Raw genomic sequence first — 27,032 nt, 5'->3', positions numbered from 1 at the left:
TAGGCAACCCAGAGCCATTTGTCACCTTTTAAACTCCATGCCCTTTTCTCATTTCCAATTAACAGTCCCCACAGCAGATTCCTAGAACCAGAGCAGTCTAGATTATGCAAGGTAGGCCTAACTGCTCAAAGAAAAACTAATAATATTTGCATTTGAAAACATATACACACTAAAAAGAACCCAATTGCTAACAAATGGTAGGCCTGATACACTAAGCCTGAAAACCATCTGAGAATGAATCATTTACCAGGGAGAGAGAGAGTATTGCCAAGGTTGAGCTCATGGGCTTTGGTATCTGGCAGAGCTGGAATGGAATTTAACCTGTTATTTGAACCCTCCAAGCCTCAATTTCATCTGCAAAATGGAGATAACAGTAATGCTTCCTCACAGGGTCATTGTAAGAATAAATGAAATGATGCATGGAGAGTACATAGTACCTGGTACCTAGTAAGCATTCAGTACTGTTCGTTATTATTGTTATCATTATCTTTATGTTCATATTAACTAACAAGTACATAATAGGAAATGCTTGACTTTCCAATGATTTCTAAGACAAGGTACCCCTCTTTGAACAAAACCACTGAAATTGCACGCCCCACTTAAATGAGGACACGAGGGCACACAAGTGTTTAGATTTTCCCAAGACAAGAAAACAAGCAATGACGCAGATGTGGAAGGAATGTTTTCAGTTCACTGCCTACCTGTAATACTCTCATAAAAGAAGTCCTTATGTCATTAAACAAGTAATTGCCTTTGTTTTATTACTTTTCCAAATAAAAATCACCCGTGTCGAACATAAGAGCCAGCTGCCCAGCAGTCCCCAAGTCCTCCAGCCTTACTATGTAAACCTTACCTGCAATATTTGTATTAAGATACAGGTTCAACTGCTTAAAAAAAAGAGAGAGATGAAAACACTGTGGCTCCAACAAGGTAAAAGTTTACTCCACTCTTATGGTAACTGTCTAATACAGTGGGTTAGGTGACTCTGCTCCACAAGAACACCCAGGGACCCAGGCTCCTACTGTGTTGTCCTCCATTCTCCTGTGTTCCCTGGGCTAGCAGTATCGGCATCACCCCAGAGCTTGTTAGAAATGCAAATCCTCATGCCCCCACCTCAACCCTACTGAAATCAGAAACTCTAGAAAGGGAGGTCCTGCAATCTCTGCTTTGACAAGCCTTGTAGGCGCTGTCCTTATCTTTGTGGTCAAATGGACTTACTGCTACTTCCACGTTCTAGACCATGGAAGGAGGAAAAGAGGAGATGAGAGATAAATCATTTCCGGTCAAGGGAAATGAAAGGGAAATTACATGCTTTGCACATTCTGTTTGTCTTCCATTGGCAAGATGCATGGTCAAAGGGACACATCTAGCTGCAAAGCAAATGTAGTCTCTAGTAGGGTAATCATGTACCTTGGTGAAGCTAGGCGAGCTCTAGGTTAAAAGCAAGAATAGATGATGGGGGACAACTGGAAGTTTCTGCCACACTACTAGAAGAAACGACTTCAGCCTCCTTGGCCCCAGTCAGTGGGAAACCCAACATCCCCAATATCTCTCAAAGAGGTTGCACTATTTCCCCTGGCTTTGACTTCTTCCACCCCCTAAATAATTATCTTAGTCAAATCAGTCCTCTTAAGGCTATTCTTTTCATCCTTTTTTAGTATCTTTCCTTATTTCCCCAAACCCTTACATAAGAGCTGTTATGTAGAACAGTGATTGTGGAGGACACTGCTGCACAGGGGATAACTTCAAATCAAGGACACCCTTCTTCCAAAGCTCCCCAGAACTCTCCCTGGTCAGCTTTCTTGCTTTCCTCTATCTCTGAGCTTCTCGTCCCCTCATTTCTCAGCTGTCCGTGGGAACTTAACATTGCTCCAGCTTCTGATAAAGAGAAATTCTCATCTCTCTTAGTCTCTAACTCAGCCAGTAGGGGCAGAAAGGCAGAGGGATTAGGATAATCCCCTCACACCTAAAGAAGATAACAGTAAGTTTTCCTAAAGGCTAATCCCACCCTGACAGGAATTCTGCTATCAGGTTGGAAACAATACGTATTTTTTTCTCCACCCAAAAATACATTATGGTGCCACCCTGCAGGGCAGTTCACCTCTGAAACACATTAAGTGTTTTCCCAGCAGTGATTCTGTTGCATTACCATGTAATTTTAAGTCAATCAAATCAAAGGGACTTAGGAGAAGGGATTTGAAATAAGCAGTATTTATTTGTTCCACATGTTTAATTCTCATTTTTTAAAATGGGCTCTTCAAGATTAAATTTTACTCTGAAATTGCACAGATTTACTGAAGCCTTGTTTCTAGACAGTTATTTCCTCCCTTCCTATCAATGGCCTTTTTCACTTAATTACCAAAGGGAAAAAAAATGTTTAGTTAATTAAAACCTTTAAATAAAAGAAGTATAGGGTTAAAAAGTTGAAACAGTACAAGGAAGTATAAAATCAAAAGGCAATATCTCCCTCCCTACTCTGTTTCTCCCCAAAGGTTATTTGTTAACAACTCAGGAAAAAACAAAAATGTGCATATACTATAATGATTATGGCTAAGCATTTATTGGAAGTTTACTCCGTGCTAGGCACTGTACTAAATGTTTCACATGTAAGCATGTAACCCTCATGACAACCCTATGATGGAGCCCAGATTGTACAGATGAGGAAACTGAGGCACAGGGAGGCTTGGGCAACTCGCCCACGGTCACACATCAAGCAGTGGAGGTGAGAATCAGCCCAGGCAGGCGGACTCCAGAGCCCAGTCTCTAAAGCACCACACTCAGTGGGATGTGGACTCCACAGGGACCACATATTTCTCTAAGTAAAGCCATTGAGATACTCTCTCCCCGAACCCCAGCGCAGTGGCTCAAGGGATGTTCTCTCGCACTGCTGTGCGCAGCATTTCTAATTTATTCCCCATCCAAGTTTTAAACAAGAGAAAAATATTTTTTTGGCTGTACCACACAGCTTGCAGGATCTTAGTTCCCCGGCCAGGGATTGAACCCAGGCCCCGGCAGTGAAAGCACCGAGTCTTAACCACTGTACTGCCAGGGAATTCCCTAAAACTGTATTTTTAAAAGAAAATTACAAAATAGAGAGACCACTGTGGAAAAAGAGATCAGACCCAAGGAGCAACCAAGTGCTGGTTTCCCTTCCCTTTCCCCATGTCCTCCCTCCTTAGGAAATACTGAGGTGAGCATCTCTGGGATTACAGATGGCAGCCAGAGGGACCGGAATGGGGTCCTTCCAACCAGAAGTGAAGGTAGGGGGAGGGGTATCTCCCAGGATGGTTCCATCTGAGAAGAGTTTGCTCCACAGGGGGTGGCAGAAAGAGGGTTTGAAACCTTTTTTTTTTTTTTTTTTTGCCGTATGCGGGCCTCTCACTGTTGTGGCCTCTCCCGTTAGCGGAGCACAGGCTCCGGACGCGCAGGCTCAGCGGCCATGGCTCACGGGCCCAGCCACTCCGCGGCATGTGGGATCTTCCCGGACTGGGGCATGAACCCGTGTCCCCTGCCTCGGCAGGCGGACTCTCAACCACTGCACCACCAGGGAAGCCCAGAAAGAGGGTTTGGATTGAGCAATGCCAAAGAAAATTGCACTAGACAGAATTAAACAGGCAAGGAAGATTTTATTCAGGACTCTTGCAGCAAGAGGGGAGAGAAGCTGAACAAAAGGCAAGGCAGGAGAGTTATTAAGTGCCAGGTGAGCTTGTGTAAAAGTACTAGAGGGAGTTAGCAGGGAGGCTGATCAATGTGAACAGGCCGTCTGCGTTTGCTAATTGGTGCTTGTGGCAGTTAGACTCCTACCTGCCCACATAGACTGGGAGATATGACCACCAAGTTTCCCGATGATTCATTTCAAAGGGGTGGCTCCCAGGTCCTTGAAGAAGACATTCCTGGATTATAACCCTGGCAAGAGGCTGGGAGAAGATTTACCTCTCCAAGGGGCAGAGAAAGAATTTACAATGGAAAGTTTTCTAAAGTAAGTACTCTAAGAAAAGGAGGTCAGAGGTCTGGAGTCAGGAAGAAGCCCTGTTGCAGGATTGACAAATGCAGCCAAGCTGAGTGGAACCGGTAGGCCATCTGGCTCTTTCCAACTGTCAGGCCACTCTGCAGACAAGGCCCTGAAGCCAGGTCTGCCACCACTTTGTCCCCAGCGCAGCAGTTCAGAACTGATTTTTCCATTGTGAAAATAGCCCCCGTTTTTGGAAAGTGATTTCGTTCCCCATCAGTTTTAGCTTTCTTCCTTCTCCTTTGGCATCCAAACTGTTAAGATTTTGAAAATCGCTTCACTTAAATCGAATTGAATAGGGAGGCTTTCTTAATCAGGTCTCAGCACTGCACCGACTTAGCTGACTTTGCATTTCGAAAAAGCTGCCCAGCTTCCTGCAGAGGCATGATAGTGACCATTGAAACACAGCTGTTGCAAGCAGGCTTTCTTCTGCTGAATGCCGGGCAGCTTGGACCTGAATGGCTTGGGTACAGTTCTACTCAGACAAGACTCTCCAGTGGGAGACCGTTAGCGAGGAAGATGCTCAGACACTGTCAATAGCAATTCATGCAGGAACGAGAAGAAATTCTATTTAAATAAAATTAGTAGTAGCACAGCTCACAGCCTTGACTGTAGACTGTGCCTGTCTCTTAACTCAGGAAAAGAAACAGACGTCCCTCCTTGAAGCCTCGTCAAGGGAGACTCTGTCGAGGCTTATTTCCCGCCCCTTCTGCTGGGATGTGAAGGCATTCTCCCACAGCTCCACTGTGTCATCCAAGCCTCTCTCTCCTCTTCATCAGAAAGCTCAGCCTTTACACCAGGACAGGAGACTTGTTTAAAACCCAAAGCCTGCAGCTGCTTCCCCACCCCCGTCACCTGCCTGGAATGAGAGAAAACCTGCACAAGTGGCAAAGGCCGTTCCTGTTCATCCCACAGCAAGCTCATTCTAGAATTCACAGTAATGGAGCTGCTCTACAGAGTGATCGAAAGATTCTGCTCTGAGGTCTGTGTCTTCCTCGTTTCTCCTTAACTGCAAAATTGATCCTTATGTGTCTCAGAAGCACCACCCAGGAGTCCTAAAATCAGGGATCCAGGGAGTCCCAGAGGTGGTCCCTTTGGGGAGCTCCAGGGCCCCGCCCCAGGAACCCCGGGAGATTCTTTGGTCAATTTAGGCAGGATATGAACCAAATAGAGAGACCTTTCCCATTTCATGGACAGTGGCAGAACAAGGTGCCATAACGATGCAGGTTGTGATCTCCAAGGTGGGTTCCACAGCCCCTTTCTCCTCCTGAGTTAAACTGTGAGGTGAGATTCACATCCACAGAGTAAAGGGGGAAAGAGCTGTCACTCAGTGAGCAGCTCAGAACCAGACAGAGACAAGGGAGCATGTGGCCCCATCTGAGGGAGCCTAGTCTACCTGGAGATGAAATAAAATCATCAACCTGCAAAGTTGCCCTCAAGACCTGTGCTACCAGCCATCTAGTTTCCTCTAAAGCCCGCTTTGTTTTTTCAGGAAAAGACTTTCTTAACTGAAACAGATACGCTGTTACTCTGGGTTGGGTTTGGTCTTTTAATGTTTTTAACGTTGTGTTGTTTTTATAAAACACCATTCGACTAGTGTCCCCGTGTGCCTGCTGCTTTGTGATCAAGCCTCAGAGACTGTTGAGAGTTTTAGATAAGCTCAGAGATCTTATTTTTAAATAACTATTTTCAAACTTATCTGAAAGGATCTTCTAAAATGGCCAAATGAAATATCAGGAATTGTTAGGCAAAACTGAGACGAGGACATTTTAAACAGGGGTAGGAAACCCTCCTGCCCACAGTATCTCAAAGGGCAAGGCCTGAAGCTCCCACATGCCTGGATCAGCAAGAAGTCCAGCCCATCTCCTCACCATCGCCTTTACAGATCCACAGTTCACACCATTACAATAATAACCAACATAGAACCATGAAATGGAAGGTACTTACCCCAGAAACCTGGGGGCAAGGAAAGTGGTTTCAATTCACATTCAATGTGGCTCTGAGCTTCCTGGAAAACAAGGCGAAAAGGGAAGTATCATAAGCTACATGGCTGATTTATCTACTCACTAGTACAAGCTCTAATGGGGTCCAAGTTCATCTTTCTGGTCTTACAGGTAAAGAAACCTGGGCACAGAGAACACAGGAGTTTTGCACAAGTTTACAGACCTGAGCTTAGTCTGAACTTGAACCCCAGCCAATTGAGCCTTTCTGAATTCCTGTGCCCTTTGCAGCCCCTGGCGTTTCCCTCCAGCCCTCAAATACAGTTCTTCCCTGAATTTGGACAGAAGCAAGACACACAGAGGCCAGGGAAGGCTTTGGCAACAGCAGGATTCATACTTATGGGTCACTGGGTCCTTAAGCTGGATTTTGTATATGATTATGCAGGTACACATGTACTGACATCTTTCAAAGGTTCCTAGGAGGCACAGGATGGAGAAAACTGTGTTCTTCCACTACTGAGCTGTTTGAACTTGGCAAAGAGTGACAGGGAAGGAAACTAACACTTTATGGCCGGCCAGCTGAGCTAGGAGCATTTGCATGTATTCATCGCTTTTAGTACACCTGAATAGCTTGCAAGTTGAGGGGAATGAGGCTCAGGTGAGAACTAAATAGCTTGGCCAAGGTTGGTAACTATTAAGTTGCAAGATCAAAATTTAAAACTCAAGTCTGTGTGACTCTAAAGCACAGGCTCTTCCCATAAATCAATATTGGCTCCAAATCCTACACTGTATCTTTCTTCATTTACAAAATCAGGAGGTTGCATGAATGTTCATTAAGAAAAGACATATATCACATGCACATATACCTATGTGTATACTACAAAGGAAGGACCTTAAAGAAATACCCCAAAGGGTTAACAATGGGTTTTCTCTGAGGTGGGGAATGAGCATAGCAGAGACAGAGTGAAGAGGGGCGTATATAAAACTTGATTCTTCTATAATTAGAATGTATTCATATATCACATAGATTAAATAAAATAAAATAGTGCAATTAAAAAACAATAAAAGGGATTGAACCAAATAATTCCGGAAGTCCTTTCTGGCTATAACCACTGTATATTTCTCCTAAAGGAGATGCAGGTTCAGCAGCTTCCTGAAAACCCACTTCACCTAAAAATGACGGTGGTTTTTACTAACAATGTGGAGCAATTGCGCCACCCAGTGGTCAAACTAAAAATTACAAATTACCTTTCCCATTAACAGAAACTAGGCAGGTCTTGGGTTCAACAGTCAGCCTTGAGGAAAAAAATAGTTCCTTTTTTATTTAGCAATAATAAGTAACTAAGTTAATTTGATAAAATCAATTTTATCTATGGAAAATTTCTTTTTTATTCCCCCAAGCCAACGAACACTGTGTTCTCTCTTATCCCCCAGTTCACATTTTTCATTTTCAGGTTCATAGACTCACGTAGTGTCATAGCCAGAATGAAACTTAGGCACCCATGCAACCTGCCTACATCGTTTTACAAAGAAGGAAATCTGTCTCTGGGCTGAGAACCCCTCTTTTCATCAACAATACACTTCCACCATCAATACCGCTTCAAGTCCAGAGCTGGATTAAGAGACAAGTCAAAGCAAGCAGCATCTGAGGTCATAATCTATCCCCAGAATGCATCCTTGGGTACATACTGGATTAACATGAATTAAAGAAATGAGATGGAGAAAGTATGCACAGAGGGAACCTACCTCAACATAATAAAGGCCATATATGACAAAGCTACAGCCAACATTGTTCTCAATGGTGAAAAACTGACACCATTTCCTCTAAGACAGGAACAAGACAAGGTTGCCCGCTCTCACCACTATTATTCAACATAGTTTTGGAAGTTTTAGCCACAGCAATCAGACAAGGAAAAGAAATAAAAGGAATCCAAATCGGAAAAGAAGTAAAACTGTCACTGTTTACAGGTGCCATGATACTATACATAGAGAATCCTAAACATGCTACCAGGAAACTACTAGAGCTAATCAATGAATTTGGTAGAGTAGCATGATACAAAATTAATGCACAGAAATCTCTCGCATTCTTATAAACTAATGATGAAAAATTTGAAAGAGAAATTAAGGAAACACTTCCATTTACAATTGCAATAAAAAGAATCAAATACCTAGGAATAAACCTACCTAGGGAGAAAAAAGACCTGTATGCAGAAAACTATAAGACACTGATGAAAGAAATTAAAGAGGATACAAACAGATGGAGAGATATACCATGTTCTTGGATTGGAAGAATCAACATTGTGAAAATGACTATACTACCCAAAGCAACCTACAGATTCAATGCAATCCTTATCAAACTACCAATGGCATTTTTCACAGAACTAGAATAAAAAATTGCACAATTTGTATGGAAACACAAAAGAACCCGAATAGCCAAAGCAATCTTGAGAAAGAAAAATGGAGCTGGAGGAATCAGGCTCCCTGACTTCAGACTATACTACAAAGCTACAGTAATCAAGACAGTATGGTACTGGCACAAAAACAGAAATATAGATCAATGGAACAGGATAGAAAGCCCAGAGATAAACCCACACTCATATGGTCACCTTATCTTTGATAAAGGAGGCAAGACTATACAGTGGAGAAAAGACAGCCTCTTCAATAACTCATGCTGGGAAAACCGGACAGCTACATGTAACAGAATGAAATTAGAACACACCCTAACACCATACACAAAAATAAAATCAAAATGGATTAAAGACCTAAATGTAAGGCCAGACACTATCAAACTCTTAGAGGAAAACATAGGCAGGACTCTCTATGACATAAATCACAGCAAGATCCTTTTTGACCCACCTCCTAGAGAAATGGAAATAAAAACAAAAATAAACAAATGGGACCTAAAGAAACTTAAAAGCTTTTGCACAGCAAAGGAAACCATAAACAAGACGAAAAGACAACACTCAGAATGGGAGAAAATATTTGCAAATGAAGCAACTGACAAAGGATTAATCTCCAAAATTTACAAGCAGCTCATGCAGCTCAATATCAAAAAAACAAAAAACCCAATCCAAACATGGGCAGAAGACCTAAATAGACATTTCTCCAAAGAAGATATACAGACTGCCAACAAACACATGAAAGGATGCTCAACATCACTAATCATTAGAGAAATGCAAATCAAAACTACAATGAGGTATCACCTCACACCAGTCAGAATGGCCATCATCAAAAAATCTAGAAACAATAAATGCTGGAGAGGGTGTGGAGAAAAGGGAACTCTCTTACACTGCTGGTGGGAATGTAAATTGATACAGCCACTATGGAGAACAGTATGGCGGTTCCTTAAAAAACTACAAATAGAACTACCATATGACCCAGCAATCCCACTACTGGGCATATACCCTGAGAAAACCATAATTCAAAAAGAGTCATGTACCACAATGTTCATTGCAGCTCTATTTACAATAGCCAGGACATGGAAACAACCTAAGTGTCCATCATCGGATGAATGGATAAAGAAGATGTGGCACATATATACAGTGGAATATTACTCAGCCATAAAAAGAAACGAAATTGAGATATTTGTAGTGAGGTGGATGGACCTAGAGTCTGTCACACAGAGTGAAGTAAGTCAGAAAGAGAAAAACAAATACCGTATGCTAACACATATATATAGAATCTAAGGGAAAAAAAAGGTCATGAAGACCCTAGGGGCAAGACAGGAATAAAGACACAGACCTACTAGAGAATGGACTTGAGGATATGGGGAGGGGGAAGGGTAAGCTGTGACAAAGTGAGAGAGTGGCATGGACATATATACACTACCAAACGTAAAATAGATAGCTAGTGGGAAGCAGCCACATAGCACAAGGAGATCAACTCAATGGTTTGTGACCACCTAGGGGGTGGGATAGGGAGGGTGGGAGGGAGGGAGACACAAGAGGGAAGAGATATGGGAACATATGTACATGTATAACTGATTCACTTTGTTATAAAGCAGAAACTAACACACCATTGTAAAGCGATTATACTCCAATAAAGATGTTAAAAAAAAAAGAATATATTGTACAGCATAGGGATTATAGCCAATTTTTTACAGTTCAACAAAGTATAATCTATAAAAAAAAGAAAGAGAAAAACAAATACCGTATGCTAACACATATATATGGAATCTAAAAATAAAAATGGTTCTGAAGAACCTAGGGGAAGACACAGATGTAGAGAATGGGCTTGAGGACACAGGGAGAGGGAAGGGTAAGCTGGGACTAAGTGAGAGAGTAATACTGACATATATACACTACCAAATGTAAAATAGATAGCTAGTGGGAAGCTGCTGCATAGCACTCGGAGATCAGCTCGGTGCTCTGCGACCACCTAGAGGGGTGGCATAAGGAGGGTTGGAGAGAGATGCAAGAGGGAGGCGATATGGGGATATAGGTATATGTATAGCTGATTGACTTTGTTATACAGCAAAAACTAACAAGACATTGTAAAGCAATTATACTCCAATAAAGATGTTAAAAAAAGAAAAAGAAAAAGAAAATAGGTGGACTACTGAATGGGAGAAAACATTTGCAAATGATACGACTGATAAGGGGTTAATATCCAGCATATATAAACAGCTCATACAGCCCAACATCAAAAAAACCAAACAGGGACTTCCCTGGTGGCGCCGTGGTTAAGAATCTGCCTGTAAATGCAGGGGACACGGGTTCAACCCCTGGTCCAGGAAGATCCCACATATTGCGGGGCAACTAAGCCCGTGCACCACAACTACTGACCCTGCGCTCTAGAGCCTGCAAGCCACAACTACTGAGCCCGTGTGCCACAACTACTGAAGCCCGAGCACCTAGAGCCCGTGCACCACAACGAAGAGTAGCCCCCACTCACCACAACTAGAGAAAGGCTGCGCACAGCAACAAAGACCCAGCGCAGCCAAAAATTTTAAAAATAATTTATTTAAAAAAAAAAAAACCTTATTAAAAACGCCAGAGAACTGAATAGACATTTTTCCAACAAAGACACACAGATGGCCAACAGGCACATGAAAAGACGTTCAGCATGTCTAATCATCAGGGAAATGCAAATCAAAACCACAATGAGGTATCACCTCACACCTGTCAGAATGGCCATCATCAAAAAGAACACAAATAACACATGTTGGCAAGGATGTGCAGAAAAGGGAACCTTCCTACACTGTTGGTGGGAATGTAAATTGGTGGAGCCACTGTGGAAAACAGTATGAAGCTTTCTCAAAAAGCTAAAAATAGAACTACCATATGACCCAGCAATTCCACTCCTAATTCAAAATGATACATGCACCCCAATGTTCATAGCAGCATTATTTACAATAGCCAAGATATGGAAGCAACCTAAGTGTCCATAAACAGATGAATGGACAAAGAAAATGTGGTATATATATATAGAATGGAATACTCAGCCATAAGAAAGAACAAAATCTTGCCATTTGCAGCAACATGGATGGACTTGGAGGACATTATGCTAAGTGAAATAAGTCAGACAGAGAAAGACAAATACTATATATTATCACTTATATGTGAAATCTAAAACATACAACAAACTAGAATATAACAAAAAAGCAGTAGACTCACAGATATAGAAGACAAACTAGTATTTACCAGAGGGGAGAGGGAAAGGGGATAGGGGATCAATAGCTACAATCTATTAGGTATAAAATAAGCCACAAGGATATATTGTACAACACAGGAAATATAGCAAATATTTTATAACAACTATAAATGGAGTATAACCTTTAAAAATTGTGAATCGCTATATTGTTCACCTGTAACATATTATACATCAACTATACTTCAATTAAAAAAATACATTTTTTAAAATTGTGATTATAAAAAAAAGAAACAGAACTTCCCTGACAGTCCAGTGGTTAAGACTTTGCCTTCCAATGCAGGGGGTGCGGTTTCGATCCCTGGTCAGGGAGCTAAGACCCCACATGCCTCGTGGCCAAAAAAACAAAATATAAAAAACAGAAGCAATATTGCAACAGATTCAATAAAGACTAAAAAAAAAAAAAAAAAAAAAAAAAAAAGAAGAAGAAATAAAGAAGGAAAGGAGGTGGATAAAGATAAATAACTTCCCAATAATTATGTGCAGAAAAAAATTATAACTTCTAGATAATTCCAAATAAGTTTAAAAAGTCACCAAATGATTGGCCTGTCTGGGACACCCATAATAGTGTCCTGTCAGATCCCCTGCAGTGTGTATTGGTCTTCTGCTTGTGGGAGGAGAAGCCGGGTACTACATATTTATTTTACACGCAAACACATATACTCCTACAAACACAAACACGCACGCGCACACACACACACACACACACACACACACCCCTGTGGCAAATATGTGGGCTAATCACTAAGCTTCAGTTCATCCATCTATGAAATGGAGGTGACATCACCAATCCCATAGAGTCATTTTAAGGATTAAAGGGGATCATGCATTTAAAGTGCTCAGCACAGTGCCCAGCATAGAGTAAGTACTCCATAAATGATGTTAGTGGCGGTGTTGCTGCTGCTTCATTAATGTTAAATTAAGGCCAAAGAAAGACAGCGTTGGGCCCTGCAGGGTCTGGAGTGCATCATCTCTGACATGTCAGGCAGAGGTCAGACAGCCAGCTGTCACACGAGTTATGTAAGAGAGTCCTTTGTTAGATGGGAGGTTGAATCTCATGGATTCTGATGTCCCTTTTAACTCTGCCTCTGTGACTTTGCCTTTCTATGGTTTAACACACACATAGGGTCATCAGGTCTTGGGTCTTCCAATCCCACCCCACCTTAACTGTGTCTGCCAAAAAACAACAAACCTGCACATCAAAGTAAGGTAAGACTATATGGCGAGATCTAATATCTGGGCACAGAAAAGGACCCCCCCCTTGTTTTTTTTTTTTTTGTTTTTTTTTTTTTTTTTTTGTTTTTGCTGTATGCGGGCCTACTCACTGTTGTGGCCTCTCCCGTTGCGGAGCACAGGCTCCGGACGCGCAGGCTCAGCGGCCATGGCTCACGGGCCCAGCCGCTCCGCGGCATGTGGGATCTTCCCGGACCGGGGCACGAACCCGTGGCCCCTGCATCGGCAGGCGGATCCCCCTTGTTTTTTAATCACTTACTACAGTGCCTAATATCTACTTAATAAGTGTTTCTTGATGAAATATTTCTAGCATGCTTGCTTTCTTTCTTCTCTACTTAATGAAAGCATTGCCTTTTCCTTGCCACTTAGAACAGTGAGTTTGGGCATGACATTTAGTACCTCTCCTGCCCTATAAAAAGGATGCATGACTTCTCATCATATTCTTATTAAAATTAAAGTCCTCCATTACTAACTAATGCTGAATTCGTTGTCACACAGGGGTTCTTAATCTTTTGTACGGTGGGATGCCTACGTCAGTCACTAAAGCTTATAAATGCACAAATAAACTACATTGTATCACAAAGGGACCAATTACATTGGAACACAGTTCCATCCGAGGATCCCCAAGGCCCATGAATGCCAGGCAAGAACCCATGAAAAAAGACCCAGTAAATGATACACTTTCCGAAGACACAGGTTGTGATGAATGTGCTAACCACTGATAACCACTGAATCGCCCTTGGTCTCCAGCTCCCCATTTTTGCAAGCAGGTCATTATCAGCCCTATGCTGTCCTCTGATGCAGAGAAGACAAATTCCTCAAGTTACCTACTTCTTGCCTATTTTTCCATTCTCTGCTGCAGGAAAGAATGTTCATACAAGACATTAGAAGTTCTTTTCTGTTTGGCTCCCTGAGCCTGTGTTACTAGGGTCATCACGGTGGGATGCACAGAACAATGGCTATGAAATGAGCCAGCACAGATTTTGAATCCCACTTCTGGCCTGGGGTATGTCACTGAGTGCTTCTTCCTCTGAGGCACAGGAATAAGGATTGTTGTATTACAGCAATGGTGTAAGTAGAGTGTCTGGCACAGAGCCTAGTGGATGGTTACTGTTCCACAGATGCTGATTTATTTCTTCCATACAAGTAGTTGAAACAAGTAATGTGCTGGTTATTTCCCATTTACTCTTTCAAATCCACTCCCTACCTTTCTTCAACTGCCTCTTTGCTACAGGAGGTTAAGTATACACTGCATCAATGCGTTCCCTTGCCCTTTGGCTTCACTTAGATCCAGACATTGAGAAGCACCATTTGGGTATTGGAAGCAAAGAGGAAAGTAAAATCAGATTTTAAAATCATCTAGCTCCCTCCCTACTGAGTCAGCCGAGCTGGGTGTGCACCTCTAACAAAGGCAGCCCTCTCCATAAACCATCCTCTCTGGGCTCCCATAACCACTCCCTCCCTTACTCCTCGGGCCTAGGGATAGAATGACTCCTAGGCTCCTAGCCCTAGGGTGATGCCCCATCCATTACTGATCTCCCTTAATCCTGCCCACACCATTACAAATAGTGCTTTTACTAAGGTCTCCTCAATTACCCCATTGGTATAGCATGTTTCCTACTGGAACCCTGAATGACATAGACAATTGCTGGCAAAATGAGGAAGACACCTAGAGCAGTCTGTAAGGTGTGTGTCAAATCATTCAGACACAATCACACACACACACACACACACACACATTCTAGCTTGGTATTTGTTGTATTGGATGTGCCCTGGATGACACATCCATCCTTTTCCTTGTTCTGTTAAGAATGGCCCTTTTTATAGTGGAAAAAAAAAGAAGAATGGGTATCATTCTGAGATGTACAGAAATACTGAAACACTATATTGTGTACCAGGAACTAACGTAGCATTGTAGGTCAATTATACTTCAAAAACAAACAAACTCATAGAAAAAGAGATCAGGTTTGTGGTAACCAGAGGTAAGGGAGGAGGGAGAGGGGGATTTGGATGAAGGTAGTCCAAAGGTACAAACTTCCATTTATAAGATAAGTAATAGAGATGTAATGTATGACATGATAAATACTATTAACACTGCTGTGTTATATATGAAAATGGTTAACTAAATCCTAAGAGTTCTCTTCAAAAATTTTTTTCTTTTTCTTTTGTAGTTATATGAGATGATGTATGTTCACTAAACTTACTGTGGTGATCGTTTCATGATGTATGTAATTCAAATCATTATGCTGTACACCTTAAACATATACAGTGCTGTATGTCAATTATATTTCAATAAAACTGAAAGGGAAAAAATAATAAAAGAAGAAGGAGAAGTAGAGGAAGAAGAAGAGGAGAAGGAGAAGGAAGGAAGGAAAGAAGGAAGGAAGACACCGCTAAGAAAAATAAGACAAGACACGGACTGGGAAAGAACATTTTCAGCATACCTATGTAACCAAATAACAAATACAAAAAAAAACTTGTATTCAGTACATGTAAATAACTTCTACAAATCAACAATAAAAAGACAAAAGGCAATTTAAAATGAGCAGAAAACATGCAGTCATCTCTAAATACAGACACACACACACACACACACACACACACACAATGGCCAATGAGCACATGAAAAGGTAATCGACATCATTAGACATAGGGTAACGAAAATTAAAACCACGATATCACTTCATTCCAAGCAGGATGACAAAAAAAAAAAAGACTGACAATACCAAACGTTGGTAGAAATGCAGAGCCACCGGAACACCCATCCACTGCTGATCAGTGTATAAAATGATACACCTACATCGGATGGGCCATAAATTGACGATTGCTGAATCTGGGTGATGGGTACATGCATATTCATTGCTCTACACTCCCTAATTTTGTAAAGGTATGACATTTTCTATCATAGAAACTTTAAAAGAAAAAAGAGTAAACGTCTGTACCCAAGGAAATGATCCTGATTCTCAGGAAAAAGATATATTTTCCCCAGCAATTAATACCAACCAATGGTATTGGTTGCTTCATACTCAGGCTGCATGTCAGAGGTTTTTTAAAAATGTCAATCCCAGGCCCTACCCTGGACCATTAAATCTGAATCTCTAGGGATAGGGACCAAGCACAGTATTTTTTTAAACTCCCCTGGGGGGTTGAAAGCTCAGCCATGGTCAAGAAACACAGATAAATACCAATACAATCTTAACTCCTGGTTACTTTTCATGCCCTCTTTGGATGTTACAACAGTTAAGGACCTGACAAGAAACAGAATTCACCCCACATGGGACTATTTGTAGAAATCTCAGCAGGATTAAGAGAATAAGTGCACCCAACAAGAAACCACTGCATGAATTAATCCCTGGAGATGAAGGGATAAGCAGTGGAACAGTGCTTCCAGAGCCCAGGGAGGGCCGGAGCTGTGGGAGAGCCACAGTCCTGCATGGAGCCAGGTGCCAAGGCCCAAGGGAACACAAATAAGTACCCTGACCTCCCTCTAGTCCCACCTGCCAGGCTGGCAGGGAAGTGACACAGAGCAGGACAGAGACGGCAGAGTGAAGAGGATGACGTCAGGCAGTTACATGCGCCCACTGCACAGATGTCAGCAATTCCAATTCCCTGCCACTGGTCTGGCCTGCCCACCAGTGTCTGGCTTCCCCTTCTTGCCCACTGGTGACTGGGGGAACAAGTGAATCACTTTCCTGAACCCACCAAGGCGGAGAAGGCCAGAGGCCAGTCTGGGAGGGTGCAGGGCAGGGCTTTCAGTTCTGCAGAGACTAAACAGTCTCAGACAAAGAATATAAGTCACCAAACTACAGAAACTATGGAATCACATGTTGTCTCAGCAGCAGAGAGTTCCTGGCCACTCATTACTGAAAGAAAGAAGGAAAGAAAGGAAAAAAGGACAGAGACTGGAAAGTATTGTTTTCGAGGACTGTATCTGAAAACGCTGTATAAAATCTCATTATTTGATGTAGAAGGCCTAGGTAAATCATCTAGCCCATTCCCCTCATTTTACAAGTAAGAGAACTGAGACCAGAGAGGTGAAGCGATTTACCTAAAGTCACCATCTGGTTAGGAACAGAGTCCAAATATTGTGACCCCCCAGCCCAGGGCACAACTCATGACACCACACAGCCCCTCAAGTAGTTGACCTCTTTGCCAGGCAAAACAGGATCATTAGACCCCCAGGGCAGCAAGATCATGTAAATATCTGCCACTCACATTTTACCTTTCATTTCTATCTAGATGTGATTGCCCAGATCTATTTCACGGTAATTACTTGGTCCATCTCAGGGGGCAGAGTTTTTACAGCTGAGAAAGGAAATAAATGCCAACAAGCTTCCAGCTGGCTACCCCCAGGAGCAGCTGATCCAGAGGGCCAGGGCTGAGTGGGCCACCTAAGGCAGCGAAAAGCTGTCCCAGCCACGTGAGCATGAGAAGGAAACAGGCTTCATGAGCCTCCTGATAAAAAGCTAGTCAGCTCCCCAAACAGTTGTGTCCCGCATTTATTCACTCAGCCTGCAGGCCTGGGAGCTGGCATCCCAGAAGCTGGCACAGTCGATACATGGTAGAAGCTTAGGCAAGGGCCCTTCCCTGGCAAATTAGGAGTCTCTCTCCTCTGATGGGGGAAGACACAGGTGATGGGAGACACTGAGGTAGCAGATCCCAGGGATGGAGACAAGGAAGCAGCGTGTTCTCCCCAACACCAGGCAGGAGGCAATGGGGCAACAACTGAGGGCAGCGCTTCTAAAACAAGATCAGCTCTCCTGAGTCTGGGATCCTTAAATGGATGTCCAACTGAGGATGAGGGGAAAGACCAGAGACGTCCCAAGATTTCTTCCGCTTGGAGAGCCACATCCTAGAAAGGGTCAGCAGAGGGTGGCTCCCGCCAGCCCACATCCCAGAATCCTCAACCATAGCCCTGTCAGTTCCCTTCATAGCACATCACTATCTGGAATTACAAATTTAATTGTTTGTTTACTTGTTTATTATCTGTCTCCCCCACATGACTAAGTTCCACGAGGCCAGGGAGTGTTGCACCCAGTATAAGGATGGCACCTTGTACATCGTAGGCACACAGAGTATCTGATGGAAGTGTTAAATAAATGGATGACTGTGAAATACGCTTACTCCTCAAGAAGGACAAACCACTTGCAGAGGCAAATGAACTCTGGCATTTGTAAGTAGGATCAATTCCAGTGCTCCTGTATCTCCACTTACCTGGCCAACTGGAACCCACTCTGCCCCGTAAGATAATAACATTTGTATAGAGCTTTGTGGATGCTGAAGCATGGCTTACCCAAAATAACTGCACTCGTAAGTAGGAAACACTCATTCTACCTCCAAACCCAATGCTCTTCCCTCCGTCCGTAGCATGATCAGAGTCCTGGTTCTGAGCACACACCAGGGAAAGGTTCTATTGTTCCATGTTTGCAGAAGAAAAACAGGAGTCCTGAGAAAATACTGGCTTTGCTAGTCAAAGTTAGGCCTGAAGCAAGAGCCCAAAGTCCTCGAGGGATTTGAAAGGAGGAAAAAAGGAAATTGAGGCGGAAAGGGGCATGGACACTTCCCCCGCTGGTAGAGAAGAAGAGAAGCAAAGGAGAAAAAAGAAACAGAAAAAAAGGGAGTGTTTCTGGTCTGGTGATTAAACAGCGAGATTAACGAAGTGGCCGCTAATCCTGTTTTGCCCCAGATGAAGAAGGTGCATTAGTCACTAGGAGAAGGCAGGCCACCCCGCCGGGAACTCATGTTCCCAGCGGGGTGTGCATTAAGCTCCTGTCTTTGGAAGGGCAAAGTGCTTGACACATATTAAAGCTATTGTTGTTATTAATAATACCAACACTTTAGATTTGCATAGCTCCACTCCTCCTAAGGGTTTAAAGCCTTTCATACATATTGTCTAATTCCCTCTCAGAATTTTTATTAGAAAAGTGTTCGCGGGTTGCTATGTAAACATATGTAAAAGTTCTTTAAAACATTTAAACACATTTTAGTCTTATCTATTCTCTCTTCCCCTGTCCCTGGTTTAGCACATTTCCATTTTGATTATGTCTTTGAAACGCCAATTTTCAAAACAGAAACCTAAAAGGGCAACTATAAACCTCCAACCTCTGGCCAAACTTACTTCCTTTCCATACCTCTGTGATAAGGAGCGTGGAAGCTTCTCTCACTTCAAAAATAGCACAGGACTGAGGAGGAGTGGGGGAGGGATGGATTGGGAGTTTGGGGTTTGCAGAGGCAAACTATTATGTATAGAATGGATAAACAACAAAGTCGTACTGAATAACACAGGGAACTATATTCAATATCCTGTGATAAACCATAATGGAAAAGAATGTGTGTGTGTGTGTGTGTGTGTGTGTGTATATGTGTGTGTGTGTGTGTATAACTGAGTCACTTTGCTGTACAGCAGAAATTAATACAATATTGTAAATCAACTACATTTCAATAAAATAATTTTTTTAAAAAACAGTGCAGGGCTCACTTCCCCCCACCCTTGCTCCACCCTTCCTTTGGTACTTCTGCTCCTGAAGTAACTAAGGGGTAGAAACAATAGTTAATTCACATTGAGCGTCTACTCTGTCCAGGCCACTGTGCTGATTGCTTTACAAACGCTGTCTTATTTAATCCTTGGGACACAGGCTTCTAGCTGTCCCCCAGTATCCACAGTAATAGAAATTTTAGCTGGGCACACAGCTGTATTTCCAGTCTCCCTTGAAGCTAGGTGTGGCCATATGACTATTTTCTGGTCAATAATTAAAAGTATCTGTGGAGAATTCCAGGTACATAGCACCATCTTTAAGCATGTTTTTTCCTCTCCCCTGACTTCACAGGGATTCCACTGGTTTTTACAGCCTGAGAACCCAAAACATAACCCATTGAAAATCCCTGCTCTGACTTTTTCCTGATGATGGTTCAAATTGCTCGCTATTCCTCAACCTCTCCATCTTACGCCTTATATATTGGTTGTCTTTGTTCTCCCCGTCTTAGACCAACCTACTCTTAAAGGAAAACAGCCTGCCAATTTCAAGCAGTCTAGAACGATTTTCCTCTTGTCCTCTTCCCTCTACAGATCCTCTGCTTCTCCTCACCTCTTCCCAATCCATTTGTAACACCACTATTCACCAGGATCCATTCTACCTTCCAAAAGAGACAGCCAGGCTCCTACTCTGTTTGCGTCTGCTGACATCACCCCCCCACACACCCACCTCCTCCATGCCATTCCTTCTCAGTACTTACCCCCGGCCCACATTATCTCATCCACTTCACACGTTCTCTTTTCTCGTGACTGCAACAGCCATACTGGGGTTTCCCCATAATCCCTCTTAGATCAGGAAGGCAAATATTTATAATTATCCCTATTTTAACAATGGGAAAATAGAGGCACGAAGAGATGTGAGGATTTGTCCATGATTGCACAAAAGAAGGAAGGTGACACCACAGCCTTTGGGATCCCAATCCAGGGCCCTTCTTTTCCCCCCTACATTCCTTTCATTCTCTCAGATACCCTCCCAGATTCCCTGAAGACCAGGGAATAGGTGGCAACTTTTACTGTCAATTATGGGCACAGCTGGCAGCTTCTCCAAGGTCCTTCAGCAAGTCTTCACTGAAATGAGAACCAAGTGGTCTTCACTCTGCCCACCTCACCCTCTGCCTCCAACAGGCCAATACCAGAGAGCTGAGGGAAGTGATTTTATATATACAGACTTCAACTGATGGACTTGCAGGTATGAAGAAGAGATGGACATAGTTTTCAATAGTAAGTCCTTCGACACTAGGGAAAACACACTCATGACAGTTCAGGAGAACCCACGTGTTAGAGAGAAAAGAGTCTTGACATGAGCTCTACCATTCACCAGAGCATCAGGAGAAATAGGGCTGACGGGGACTTCTCTGGTGGCGTAGTGGTTAAGCATCCGCCTGCCAATGCAGGGGACATGGGTTAGAGCCCTGGTCCGGGAAGATCCCACATGCCACGGAGCAACAAAGCCTGTGCGTCACCACTACTGAGCCTATGCTCTAGAGCCCGCGAGCCACAACTACTGAGCCCACGTGCCACAACTACTGAAGCCCACAGGCCTAGAGCCCACGCTCCGCAACAAGAGAAGCCACCGCAATGAGAAGCCCGTGCACCACAGCAAAGAGTAGGCCCTGCACGTCACAACTAGAGAAAGCCCACACGCAGCAACGAAGACCCAACACAGCCAAAAATAAACTTAAAATTAATTAATTAATTAGTTAACTTTAAAAGAAAGAAATAGGGCTGAGAACAGAACACTAAATCTGTGTGGCCTTGAACAAGACCTTTCCCTTCTCTGGAGCGTGCTTCCATCTTCAGCATCAGGACCCACTGAAACCAGGCCCTCAGACACTCAGGGGATGCTGAGTGTCATACAGAAGTGCAACAGCACTGAGAAGGTACCATCTAGAGACAGAACTAGAGAAGCAGGGGCTACTTTATTAACTCAACAGGATTTGTGGATTAACTGGAAGTGGGTGAGGGCAGAGGAGTCACTACTTCATAAAGCCAGGTGTCTTAGCTATCTTTGTACCCCTAGTTTTTATCGCCCACAGAATGTCCTAAATATTTGATGAATAAAGGAAGGAATGAAATGGGAGTGAGGCTAGGAAGTTGACCAAACATCCCTTATTGGGTAAGACAGCTCCATATTCCATCATGATATCTGGGTCTGCATCCTAGAAACCTGAGAGACTGAGACTGGAGAACAGCAGATTTTCCTACTTATTCAACATGGTTTCACACATTCACATTTTAAGTGCATTCACACACATCATCCTATGTATTATGATATTGAAAAGTAACCAACAGAGAAGATTTGGTTATCAAAATTGGACTGTGAAGAACCTGATGCTCAGAGATACTCAAGTAGCTGATTCCACATCCAGAAAGGGAAGGATCCAGATATTCTAACCCTAAACCTGCACTTGTTCCAGGATCAGGTACTCAAGAAGCTGGATACTGTAGGGAAATCACCCACAAAGAGAGGGACTGAACCACCTGACATCACATAGGAAAGACTTGCATATCACACCATCAACTTCCACCTTTTGGAAAGGGCTGCTAGACATATAACCCTCAACTACTGGCCCCCTGGATGGCCCAAGGAGCCCAGAAGTGTGGCTGGAAAAAGGACTAAGTGCAAATGAGTGTCACTAAGAGCTGGCCAAGAGGGATGGGGGTGTGGAGTGGGTAGGTGGTTATGTTCCAAAATTGGCCAGTGGGAGTGGGCAGGACAAAGCACAGAAAAGTAACATTTCTTGAGTACCTACTATGTGGCCGGCTCTATGATAAATACTTTACTTACACTGTGTCTTTAATACCCACAACAATGCTCCATAGTCAGTAGCATTAAGCTATTTAACAGATAAGGAAACAGAAGATCAGGGAGGTTACTTCACTTGTCTGGAAGTCAGACAATTAGAAGATGGCAAAGCTATGACTCAAACTGGGGTCCACAGGAATCCAACACCCATCCTCTCTGCACTATTTAGGCTGTCATATTGTAAGAATATTACCAAAGTTCCTGAACTACCAAGGCCATTACAGGGATAGAGAAATGGCATAAAATTGAATTGTTTGTGTAGAGGATTCTTTCAGTTGGCTATTCAGCATCCATTCCCTTTTTCCTCCTTCCTAAAAAAAAATCCCAATTTCTGTTCAACTATCCATCCACCTCTCGTGTAACCCAGGCGACTCAGAAAAGCTTTACCCTTTTCTAACTCTGGGCATAGATTCTGATTAGTCACAACAAATCAATGGATAGCATTTTTCTGGTGATTCTCACTGATCACACAGTGGACATATGACCTACATTGGCCCAATCAGATTACATGAAAAAATTCACATTCCATATTTCAGGAGGATGTCCCTCCCTCACTCTTTCCCTTCCCTCTCCCCCTCTCTTTATCCTAATGCATAAAATCAAGGGGACAGGTTTTCCCAGTTTCTATCGGCAGCCATCTTGTGACCAGGAGGAGAATTAGTCCAAAGGTGAAACAATGTATGGACTACATATCACAGATGTGGAGACAACCTGGCTTCTTGTTGATATTGCTGAACCACTGAGTCACTCAACTCTGAAGCTTGCCCTACTTATGGATTCACTGTTACATAAGATAATTAATGTTCTATGTGTTTAAACCAGGTTGAATCAGAATTTTTGTTATTTGCAGCCAAAATCCTTTCGACAGTTTGTTTTTCATCCTCTGTCTTTACAACAGATATGAAAATGATTCAGGTTAGGATGGGAGTGGTTAGTGAGGAAATGAGAGTTTGAGTCACTAATAAGTGCCCTAATTCAGTACTTTGAAACTCATCAGTGCTCATCAACACTTAGTCCTGATGCAGCACATGCACAGTACCCCTGACCTCCTGCTGCCTATGCAGATGGCTTCCTGGCAACTCTGGATTTGATAGGTAAATTCTCAGACTTGTGCCATACAGCCATGAGGGATAGGGACAGCCTAAACTGGTTTTAATTAAGCAGTTGGAGGCTGAGAGGAAACTCTTGGTCAGGTTGGAAAATCCTCCTAGTGGCTTGGCTGAGGAGAAAAGAAGATTCTGAGTGAGTAGGTGAGATGAGTAAGACGATGTCCCCACCCCAGCCCCACAGTGTGGGTTGGTGTTGTACGGGGGTTTTTGATTCTCCGTTTTGTAGGTGTAGGAATGTCTGAGAATAAGTAGAGGTGGGAGGAAAGGATAATGGAAGGAAAGGAGCTGGGGCGTTGGAGAAAAGAAGAGGGAGCCCAAGGACTAAAGGACCTTGTGACTCTCTGTGAATAACCTGGCGGCCTTGGGATCTCCCTCAGGAGAAAACTATCCTTGGCAAAGCAGCAGAAAAACCAGGTTGGGGGGGTTGACCATTTATTCACAGACACTTGTAACAACAGGGGCAGTATGGAGGCAGTTCTGCAGGCACTTTGCAGGCTGCAGGCCACTGCTTGAAAGTTATAGAGGAAGAAAAAAAAAAAAGAAAAACAGAAGGTGGAGGGAGAGACAGAGAAAGAGAGAGAGAGAGGGAGGAGCCCTCATTTCTGAGAACATATGAGTCACTTTCCGGAGACTCCCAGAAAAATCTGGGAGACATTCAAGGGACTAAGTTCTTGCAGTTACGATGTAGAGACTCAGAGCTGTCAATTTTTAGGTATTGATAACTATGTGGTCATATTTGAGTTTGCAGGCTACTAAATCATGAGACGTCTGGATTACAGTAGTATTCCTAGGGTGACCAACTCATTCTAATTTGCCTGGGCCTTTCCTGATTTTAGCAATGAAAGCCCCATGTCCTAGAAAACTCCTCAGTCCAAGTCAGGTCAAAACGTCTCCTCATAAGCAGCCCCTATCCACTCAACCCTTAGACTGAACATGTCCCACACTGGCCATTTTCTTAATCTACATCAAAATGATTCAACTAGACCCAGCAAAAACAAAAACTGATGACTCTCACTGCCCTAAGCCTTACTTGGGCTCCTGCAGTTGTGTTACCTGCCTGGTTAGAAATCAAGGAGCAACCCAAGAGGAAGAAACCCTGGCCTGAAAGAAATAAAGGGGACAATGGGTCATATCAAAGAGATGGCAAAAATCCCTAGTGTACTAGGTACCACATACCAGATGTCAAGCCTTGCTTACTTTGGGAAGCTGCCAAGCACCTAATGAGCAAAAGAAAGGCTAGTTTAGATGCTTCTTTAAAAGAAATTAGCCAGGGAACAATCAAGAGCCTTGAATGAGCAATTAGCCCAACTGGCCAAGACTTAAAACTCCTACCTCGATCAGAACAGTTAATTGAAATTATTAACCTTTGGAGGGGAATTACTGTTTTTGAAATTAGTGAATGTGTCATTGGGGTTATGAAGAGCTACAAGGAAAAGGTCAATGAAGCATTTATTTGGAAAGAAGAATGCCAAACTCTTTATTCAAAACCACAGTAATTAAATCAACAATGTATTTAGCCAACGTGGGCATCCTTGAATTATTATGTTGAATATAATAAGGTATACTCTGTTCTAAGTTATCATGGAGCAGACAGGTTATCTACCAAACCCAGACAGGGAAAAGGGGAAAATGGAAGCATATGTAAATCAAATAGTCTGCTATGGTCACCCAAATTCAGCCTTGGAATGAGCATGAAAATGGAGATCCCCAGATGCCATCAAGTGTGGTCTATTTAGACATCACTGACTCTGAATTAAAGGCATCCTTCCTTTCATGCTCATTGTAGAGTAGATGTTCAATAAGACGTTTTAACTGCACTATTTTGGATATTCCAATAATTTAGACCAGTGGTCCTCAAACAGAAGCAAATTTGTCCCCAGGGGACATTTAGCAATGCCTGCAGGCATTTTTATTTGTCACTCCTTGGTGGAGGTGATGGGCAGGAGTGGTTGCTACTGGAATCTAGTAGGTAGAGGACACTACGAAACATCCTGCAATGTACAGGGCAGCCCCTACAATAAAGAATCACCCAACCCAAAATGTCAACAGTGCCACTGTTGAGAGACTTTGATTCAAATATACTCTAATCTGAAGTTTGATTTTGCTCCAACTATAAAAAGAAAGGCTTTCTTGACAAGTTAATGGCACTAACATGATAAATGAAAATCTTAGTTTGAGAAGTAAAATAACAGTATTTGAGAAACTTCCTTGCATGTCAACATTGAGTGTAACAATGACAATTCTTTTGTCTTTTCCTTAAAGCCAATGTGTCAGGATTTTTAATTGGTGGTCTTCCTTTAATTATTAGTTCTTTAAAGTATTAACACTGTATATCCATTCAAATCTTCCATACTTTAACCATTTTTACTTATTAAGACTGAATTTCTATAACTATGTCCTGGGGATATAATACACACCATGGTGACTATAGTGAACAAGTCTGTATTGTATATTTGAAATTTACTAAGAGTGTAGATGGTAAAAGCTCTCATCACAAGAAAAACCAAATTTGTAACTATGTGAGGTGATGGATGTTGACTAAACTTATTGTGGTAATCATTTTAAATATATACATATATTAAATCATTATGTTGTACATCTAAAACTAATACAATGTTATATGTCAATTATATCTCAATAATAAATGAATAAATAGATAGATAAATAGACTGGGTTTCTCTATAGCACTGAGCCAATTATTCAAAATTAGTGAGTTTTTTCCTTATTTTTATATTTTTTATATTTGTTATATTTCCTTGAAATATATTATATATTTTTATATTGATTATATTTCCTTGAAATATATTTACACATATAACTATATATACATATAATGATCCTAAAATGCACTAATGTATTCATTTTTTATTTTTAATCAAACTTCTCTTTAATGAGAACTCAACTAAAAAGAGATCATATCATTTTTATGTTTCTTTATCTAGTTAGCTAATCATCCAGGGTTTAAAAAAAAAAAAATAGTAAAACACCACTTTGTCTCTTTGCCCAAAGAGACAGGAGCTAAATTTTTGGCTGGAGTTTAATTCTGTATTTCTATTCCCAAGCATTTAATATTTATTACCTGGGAGACTTCTTTGTCAACAGAGCACATATTAAACCCAGTCACTGGAAGTATGTTTAGATTATACATGTTAATTTACATTTGACAAACTTGCCTCTCTGGCACCTGCTGGGACACTAGCTAAATGCGTAGCCTGGTTGTATTTATCCAGACTCCATAAACAAAAAAGCCAAATCCCTACACAGGGTATAAAAACATGAATTACATGATCCAGTGAGAGTTCCTGAGGGAAATGGCAGCTTCCAAGAAAAAAAATTATTCCAGGGTAACTCACAATCTTTGATGAGTCATGTGTTTTTCACCTTGTCTTTCTCCAGAGGAGTGAAGAAGCACCCTTTGAAAGAACATAGTAAGCAAAAATATAGGTAAATACAACCTTCTTTCCTTCTACTCTTGAGTCTTCTAAATTATGTTTGATGGTTGAAGCAAAAATTATAATATGGTCTAATATAGTTCTAAATGTATAGAGAGGAAATATCTAAGACATCTTTATTATAAATAGGGGGAGAAGGGACACAAAGGGAGGCAAGATTTTTATACCTCATACAAAACTGGCAAAATTATGACACCAGCAGACTGTGATAAGATGTGTGTGTGTCTGTGTGACATAACACCTAAAGCAACCACTAAAAACACTCTAAAGAGAGAAACACTCAAAGACACTGTAGGTAAATC

At 42.2% G+C, this 27,032-nt stretch overlaps 1 long non-coding RNA gene across 1 annotated transcript in view; it reads right to left on the bottom strand.

The window, feature by feature from the left end:
• LOC114900966 overlaps positions 1–27,032 on the bottom strand; it is a 242,239-nt gene that overhangs the window by 88,763 nt on the left and 126,444 nt on the right. Inside the window, exon 2 of the long non-coding RNA XR_003794976.1 lies at positions 5,957–6,017. This is a non-coding gene — a long non-coding RNA (uncharacterized LOC114900966). The remainder of the gene's footprint in view (positions 1–5,956; positions 6,018–27,032) is intronic.

The sequence above is a fragment of the Monodon monoceros genome, unplaced genomic scaffold (genome assembly GCF_005190385.1).
Source record: "Monodon monoceros isolate NGI ecotype Baffin Bay Population unplaced genomic scaffold, NGI_Narwhal_1 Super_Scaffold_19, whole genome shotgun sequence".
NCBI lineage: Eukaryota > Metazoa > Chordata > Mammalia > Artiodactyla > Monodontidae > Monodon > Monodon monoceros.
The sequence above is the reverse complement of the archived record's forward strand: the minus strand, read 5'-3'. Positions and strand labels throughout refer to the sequence as shown.